Source organism: Coregonus lavaretus (genome assembly GCF_964263955.1).
Source record: "Coregonus lavaretus genome assembly, chromosome: 3".
Classification (NCBI taxonomy): Eukaryota; Metazoa; Chordata; class Actinopteri; order Salmoniformes; family Salmonidae; genus Coregonus; species Coregonus lavaretus.
Window position 1 is genome coordinate 42,117,862 of NC_139990.1, and position 6,098 is coordinate 42,123,959.

At 43.7% G+C, this 6,098-nt stretch overlaps 1 pseudogene across 1 annotated transcript in view; it reads left to right on the top strand.

Moving 5' to 3' along the window:
* Positions 1-5,420, top strand: part of LOC311107354 (collagen alpha-1(XIV) chain-like) — a 148,862-nt pseudogene extending 143,442 nt beyond the window's left edge. The window contains exons 40-41 of the transcript in view: positions 844-999; positions 4,006-5,420. The product of the transcript in view is annotated as a collagen alpha-1(XIV) chain-like (transcript). The remainder of the gene's footprint in view (positions 1-843; positions 1,000-4,005) is intronic.
* The last annotated feature ends 678 nt before the right edge of the window (positions 5,421-6,098 follow it).

A 6,098-nucleotide genomic window follows, 5' to 3' on the forward strand; every position in this document is an offset into this window, starting at 1 on the left:
TATGGGTTTTCTATAAAGAAAACAACACTTGAAACTTTTAATAACATCAGAAAAATCCTCATGTGTTTTGGATTTAAAATTTATATTTTTTGGATTGCTGTCTAGAATGTCAAACAGATGTTTGGACAATATTTTTGTGAGAAACAAACCCTTTGTATTGATTCTTCTTTGTACATAAATCAATACAGGACAATGCTGGTGATTGTTGTTTAATTGATACTCAGCTCTGACAAAGTTCTCTGAAATGTATTAATGGCAAAACAGACTGTGGGTTCTGCCAGAGGTTTCACTACTTTGCTGGAAATCAGGGATGATATTTTTTTTATCCAAAAGCAGAACTCTGTAAATGAGAGTATATATTCCACCCGCAAATATTCCACCCGACAGAGGATTCCACTCATATCTCACTGACCACCACAACGCCTCAGATTGTTGCCATGTCAGCAAACATAGATCTGTGTGTTCATGGCTGTAACTGGGCTGGGATTAGGCTGCTGTAGTCAAACTAGGCTGCTGTAATCAAACTGGGCTGGAACTGGGCTGAAGGACAGGCTTCTGTAGTGGAAAATTCAACAGAAGTAGGATAATAAACTAATCCAAACTGTCTGATCTGGGTTCAGGGCATTATTCTGAGGGAACCTACACATATTCAACAACACACAGACTATTTTACATCCTAGTTTGTCATCGCAGAAGTAACAGGAGGGACGATTCATAAAACATTGTTTTCATTATTTTATCTCTACAGTTTACAACATGGTCAGCCGTAGCAAGAGACTGGTTTTTGGTATATATTTTGTTCCTTGTAGGTCCTGTTACTAACTGTGTATCTTGCCTCCACAGGTCTTCTAGGAGAGGGCCGTACAGGCAGCCAGGGCCCCCCAGGTAGACCAGGCAGCCAGGGCCCCCCAGGGCGACCGGGCACCCCTGGATCCACGGGCCCCGCTGGTGCTGCTGGCTACTGTGACCAGAACTCCTGTTTGGGCTACAACGTTGGAGGTAACCACCATCGGAACACATAGATATCCCTATCTATATGTTCTGGATACTGTAGGACTGAGATTACTAGGAGGAACTGGGTTTTATACCACTCTACATTAAATCTGATGGATACTGTGTATGGTTATGCACTGAGTGTATAAAACATTAAGAACCCCTTCCTAATATTGATTTTGCCCTCAGAACAGCCTCAATTCGTCGGGGCATGGACTCTACAAGGTGTCGAAAGCATTCCACAGGAATGCTGGCCCATGTTGACTCCAATGCTTCCCACAGTTGTGTCAAATTACCCCGTTCAAAGGCACTTAAATATTTTGTCTTGTCCATTCACCCTCTGAATGGCACACATACACAATCCATGTCTCAATTGTCTCAAGGCTTTAAAATCCTTATTTAACCTGTCTCCTCCCCTTCATCTACACTGATTGAAGTGGATTTAACAAGTGACATCAATAAGGGATCATAGCTTTCACCTGGATTCACCTGGTCAGTCTGTCATGGAAAGAACAGGTGTTCTTAATGTGTTGCCCACTCAGTGTATATTATTCCTGAATTCAATCAAAACCTAAATGTAGAAAGAGGGAGTAACAGAAAGTATTTTGTATGTCAGATCTAAAGTATTCTCTTCATCCTACGTTGCAGTTGTGACCGTAATGACAGGAGAGTAATGTCATTCTAGTCATCTGCTATTTTGACCCAGTATTTTGAAGGGACAATGACCCAGTTTGTATAGACGAATGGTTAGTGTTATTTTCATTAGATGAAATGAAAGACACTTGACAATGTTTATTGCAGATCGTTTCAGGACATAAACAACTCCAGTGTCTGGCTCTGCCCTGACTTTCCATCTAGTAAAAGTATTTTCCCAGTGACTGACTAATTGGCGACTGGTAAATCTTACAGAGATTGACATTGTAATTGTCCTTATAAATTTCGTAAAGTATTTTAGAGCTATCGAAATGTTATGATGTGACGTATGTTCTCGTGAGAAGTTTATGGTCTCATCCACACTATGAAGGTTTAATATGAGTGAGCATGTCTTGGCTCATCCCTGCTAGACTATGAAGTGTCTCAGAGAGTCTGTCTGAGAAGCTATCATCATACTGTATTGTATGTAGAAAACCTACCACACTGATCACAACTATTGATTAATACATTCCACGGTCACTCCCAGCAGCGAACACAATTATGCTATAGCTGTTTTGATTGAATTCAGGCAGGGTATTTGTCATTGAACAATTGGTACATTCACACAGATGTGGTAAAAATGGGATTGTATCTTACAGTAACATGTGGTGATGCATTTGACATAAAATGCATCGCCACACGTTGTGCATGACTGAGTTAGTATACTGTAAGTATACTGGATGTAAAACCATGTATCCTGTGTGACTCTGTTTTCACTGTTCTACATCTATTACATTTTCTTACATGAAGAAAGAGAAAAAGATGACAGCACTATGTTGTGTCTCTACATGTCTGCTTTCAGAGCTCTGATGAGCAGCTGCCATAACACAGCAGTCCGAGTCAGAGATACTGACTAGCACATCCACTAGTGGGTCAGAGATACTGACTAGCACATCCACTAGTGGGTCAGAGATACTGACTAGCACATCCACTAGTGGGTCAGAGATACTGACTAGCACATCCACTAGTGGGTCAGAGATACTGACTAGCACATCCACTACTGGGTCAGAGATACTGACTAGCACATCCACTAGTGGGTCAGAGATACTGACTAGCACATCCACTAGTGGGTCAGAGATACTGACTAGCACATCCACTAGTGGGTCAGAGATACTGACTAGCACATCCACTAGTGGGTCAGAGATACTGACTAGCACATCCACTAGTGGGTCAGAGATACTGACTAGCACATCCACTAGTGGGTCAGAGATACTGACTAGCACATCCACTAGTGGGTCAGAGATACTGACTAGCACATCCACTAGTGGGTCAGAGATACTGACTAGCACATCCACTAGTGGGTCAGAGATACTGACTAGCACATCCACTAGTGGGTCCATGTGGTATTTGGAATGGTAGCATGTTGGTGTTATGTGGTCTTGCATCTGTACTGACGTAAGGTCCGTGTTTCTCTCTGTCTCTCTGTCTGTCTCCTCTGTTCTGGTTCTAACTCAAGGAGGACGGGAACAGGAATATGAGAATGACTACTGAGCAACATTCTCTTAGTTCCAGCCACCCTCTCCTCCCTCCCTCCCTCCCTCCCCACATAAAGTGACCATCAGCCACCCTCTCTTCCTCCCCACATAAAGAGACCATCAGCCACCCTCTCTTCCTCCCCACATAAAGAGACCATCAGCCACCCTCTCTTCCTCCCCACATAGAGACCATCAGCCACCCTCTCCTCTCCCCACATAGAGACCATCAGCCACCCTCTCCTCCTCTCTTCTCTCCCCACATAGAGACCATCAGCCACCCTCTCCCCTCCTCTTCTCTCCTCTCCAACCCATTCCCGCCCCACTACCTAGCCCTTGAGATCACCACCACTGTGTTCAAACCAGCGCTACGCTCTCCATCTATCTCTGCCTGTCATCAGACAGTGTGTAGTGCTTGCTAACCTCGCATCACATCACCCCAGCTTGGAAAACAATCCATCTTGATTTTTCTAAAGACATGAATCAGAAGATATTGTTTTCTAGACAATGCTTTGCTTCACCCAACCCACCAGCCACCATCTTCCTTCCTCCCTGTGTATATCTGCTTTCTCCTGATCAAGGCATCCTTGTGAATGACAAATACTAATCAGATTCCCACTCACCACCACTGTTGTGGCTCACCCTCCCTGTTATACATCCACAGCTACACACTGTGTTGTTCACACTACAGCAATGTTGTGCCTGTGGCTCTCTGTCTGCTTTCTCCTGTCCGTCATTCTGCTAACCCCAGGCAACAAGCTAACTTAGCGGTGGTAGTTTAGAAAGAGGTTGCTAGTGATGACCCAACATCATGACACATCCACTGATCCAATGTTCCCCACCATAGTACAACAACTCCCCCACACCAACTACCAAAACTATGACCCCACTGGCCGTTATGACCCCCGTGGAAATTACAACAACGATGAGGATGAGGAAGATGATGAGGAAGAGGACCCATACGCTGGGTATAGAGGCTACCCCCCTCAGTACTACCAGCCCAATTACCCTGCACCCCAATCCCACTCCCAGGACACTGAGCTAAGGTCCCCAGGGATAATGATGAGGCGCTTCTCCAGAGACGTGGTCACACAGAGGAGAGCCACCGCTAACACAGCCCAGACAGGACACACAGACCAGACTGGACAGAGGAGCGAAGCTGCAGCAGATACTGAAGGAGAAGTGGAGGTGATTGGAGAAGCCCAGACAGGACAGAAAGCTGTCTACAGTTCTTGAGCAGGCAGACAGTCCAACCACCTTTCTAAGTCCCTGTGGGTTAATGAAGATGTCAAAAATATGTACGGCAGGCGTCAGATACCCCCGTGTCGCTAGCCAGGGTCTCCTGTATGCTATTCCTGTAGGATAGCGATGTCAGATTAGGATATCCGAAAAGTGCCTGATTTATGTAAATGCTGGTGTGTGGGATGTAGGGGGACTGAGGAAGAGAAACTATGCCCAATGATGTACATTAAAATTACTTACCTTTTTAGTGCAGTTGCATGCCAGCGCATTGAGAATTACTGGATTGTGTCGTTGGGTTGATGTGTAATAAGTCAAACATCTTTTTGTAATTTGAGATCATGAATGGATGACATTTGTACAGGCTGTCAGCTTTTTATAACCATGTGTCATTTACATTTCAGTGCTTCCATGTTGACTTTCCCCTCAATCTTTAAGTTGTCAAGCCAGTTCTCACAATGATTCCTCAGTATTTGTGTACAGTGGCCTCTCTTCTTGATTTAATAAGACATTGTGACCTCTGTTGAAGCAGCCTTTCCCTCACTGTTATTGTACGATGAGGCATTTGTTTTTAAGTAAGCCTAAACATTGGAGGAACCAAACTTTAACCACTGTCCTATCAAAGAAAACTACAGCTATTGTAAGACTCTCACGCGTTCTGTCCAATCGTACTGTTATCGCATTGTTAATTGACATGGACTTGGTCTTGTACGAATAGGTGTTAGTTACACTAACTCGTCACAGGCAAAAGTACACAGAGAAGGTGCTAGAAGAACTTGTGATGAGCTCCACAAATCTGTGAAGTTTTATGTTTTCCTTATTGCCGTTCCAATTTGTTGTTATTATGATTATGCAACGTGGGGCCCGTCCACTGTGAGGAGAAGAGGAGAGTTGAATATAGTTAGGCCTGTGGTCTAATTTGTGTTTTTGGACTGAAATGGAATTCATAATGTAGATCAAACAGGTACCAGTGGAATGTCTCACCAGACCACCAAACCGTTGAAACTGAATTAGGAAGTTATTTATTTTTTACTTTATTATTTGTTTTATAACCAATAAAACTGTACTACAACAGTGAACTGTTCTGTAGCTCTGTGTTTGATTAGTAGGGCCTGCTAGAACTAGGTATAAGTTCTGTTGTCTCAGTACATACGGTAGGTTTTTTTCTTTCAAAAGAACAGCAGGACTCAATCAGCTGCCTCTCAAGAGGATGAGACATTTTCCCTGTAAGCACTAAAATGGGTTGTCTTGATAGGTAAATCGGGCTTCATTTGAACAGTAACACTTGAGTCCAGTCCAGTTGATACTTCAAGTCCAGCCAACAGTTAGTGTGTCAGACAGTGACAAACACCAGTGAAGCCACACTATAAAAGGTTTTCCGACTCCCCAGTCTAAAAAGCCCAATGACTATAGTATCACACTCACTGTTGAGGTGCATTTCCACAATGGTTTCCTGAGGGGCCACCAGACATCAAAAGGCTATGCTGGGATTATAAAGGTCTCAGAGGCATCTGAAATCAATTAAGGTCGAAGCGCAGTCGAATTAGTGGAGAGATCAGACTTCTGAAGAAACTGCAGAAATGGTCTGTGGCTGAGAGGCAAAGGCCAAAGAATCTCCACTTTAATATTCTCTAAATTACAACAGAACGAAGCAGCCGACCGCAGCCAATGAAAGAATTTAAAATGCCACCCTATTCCCTG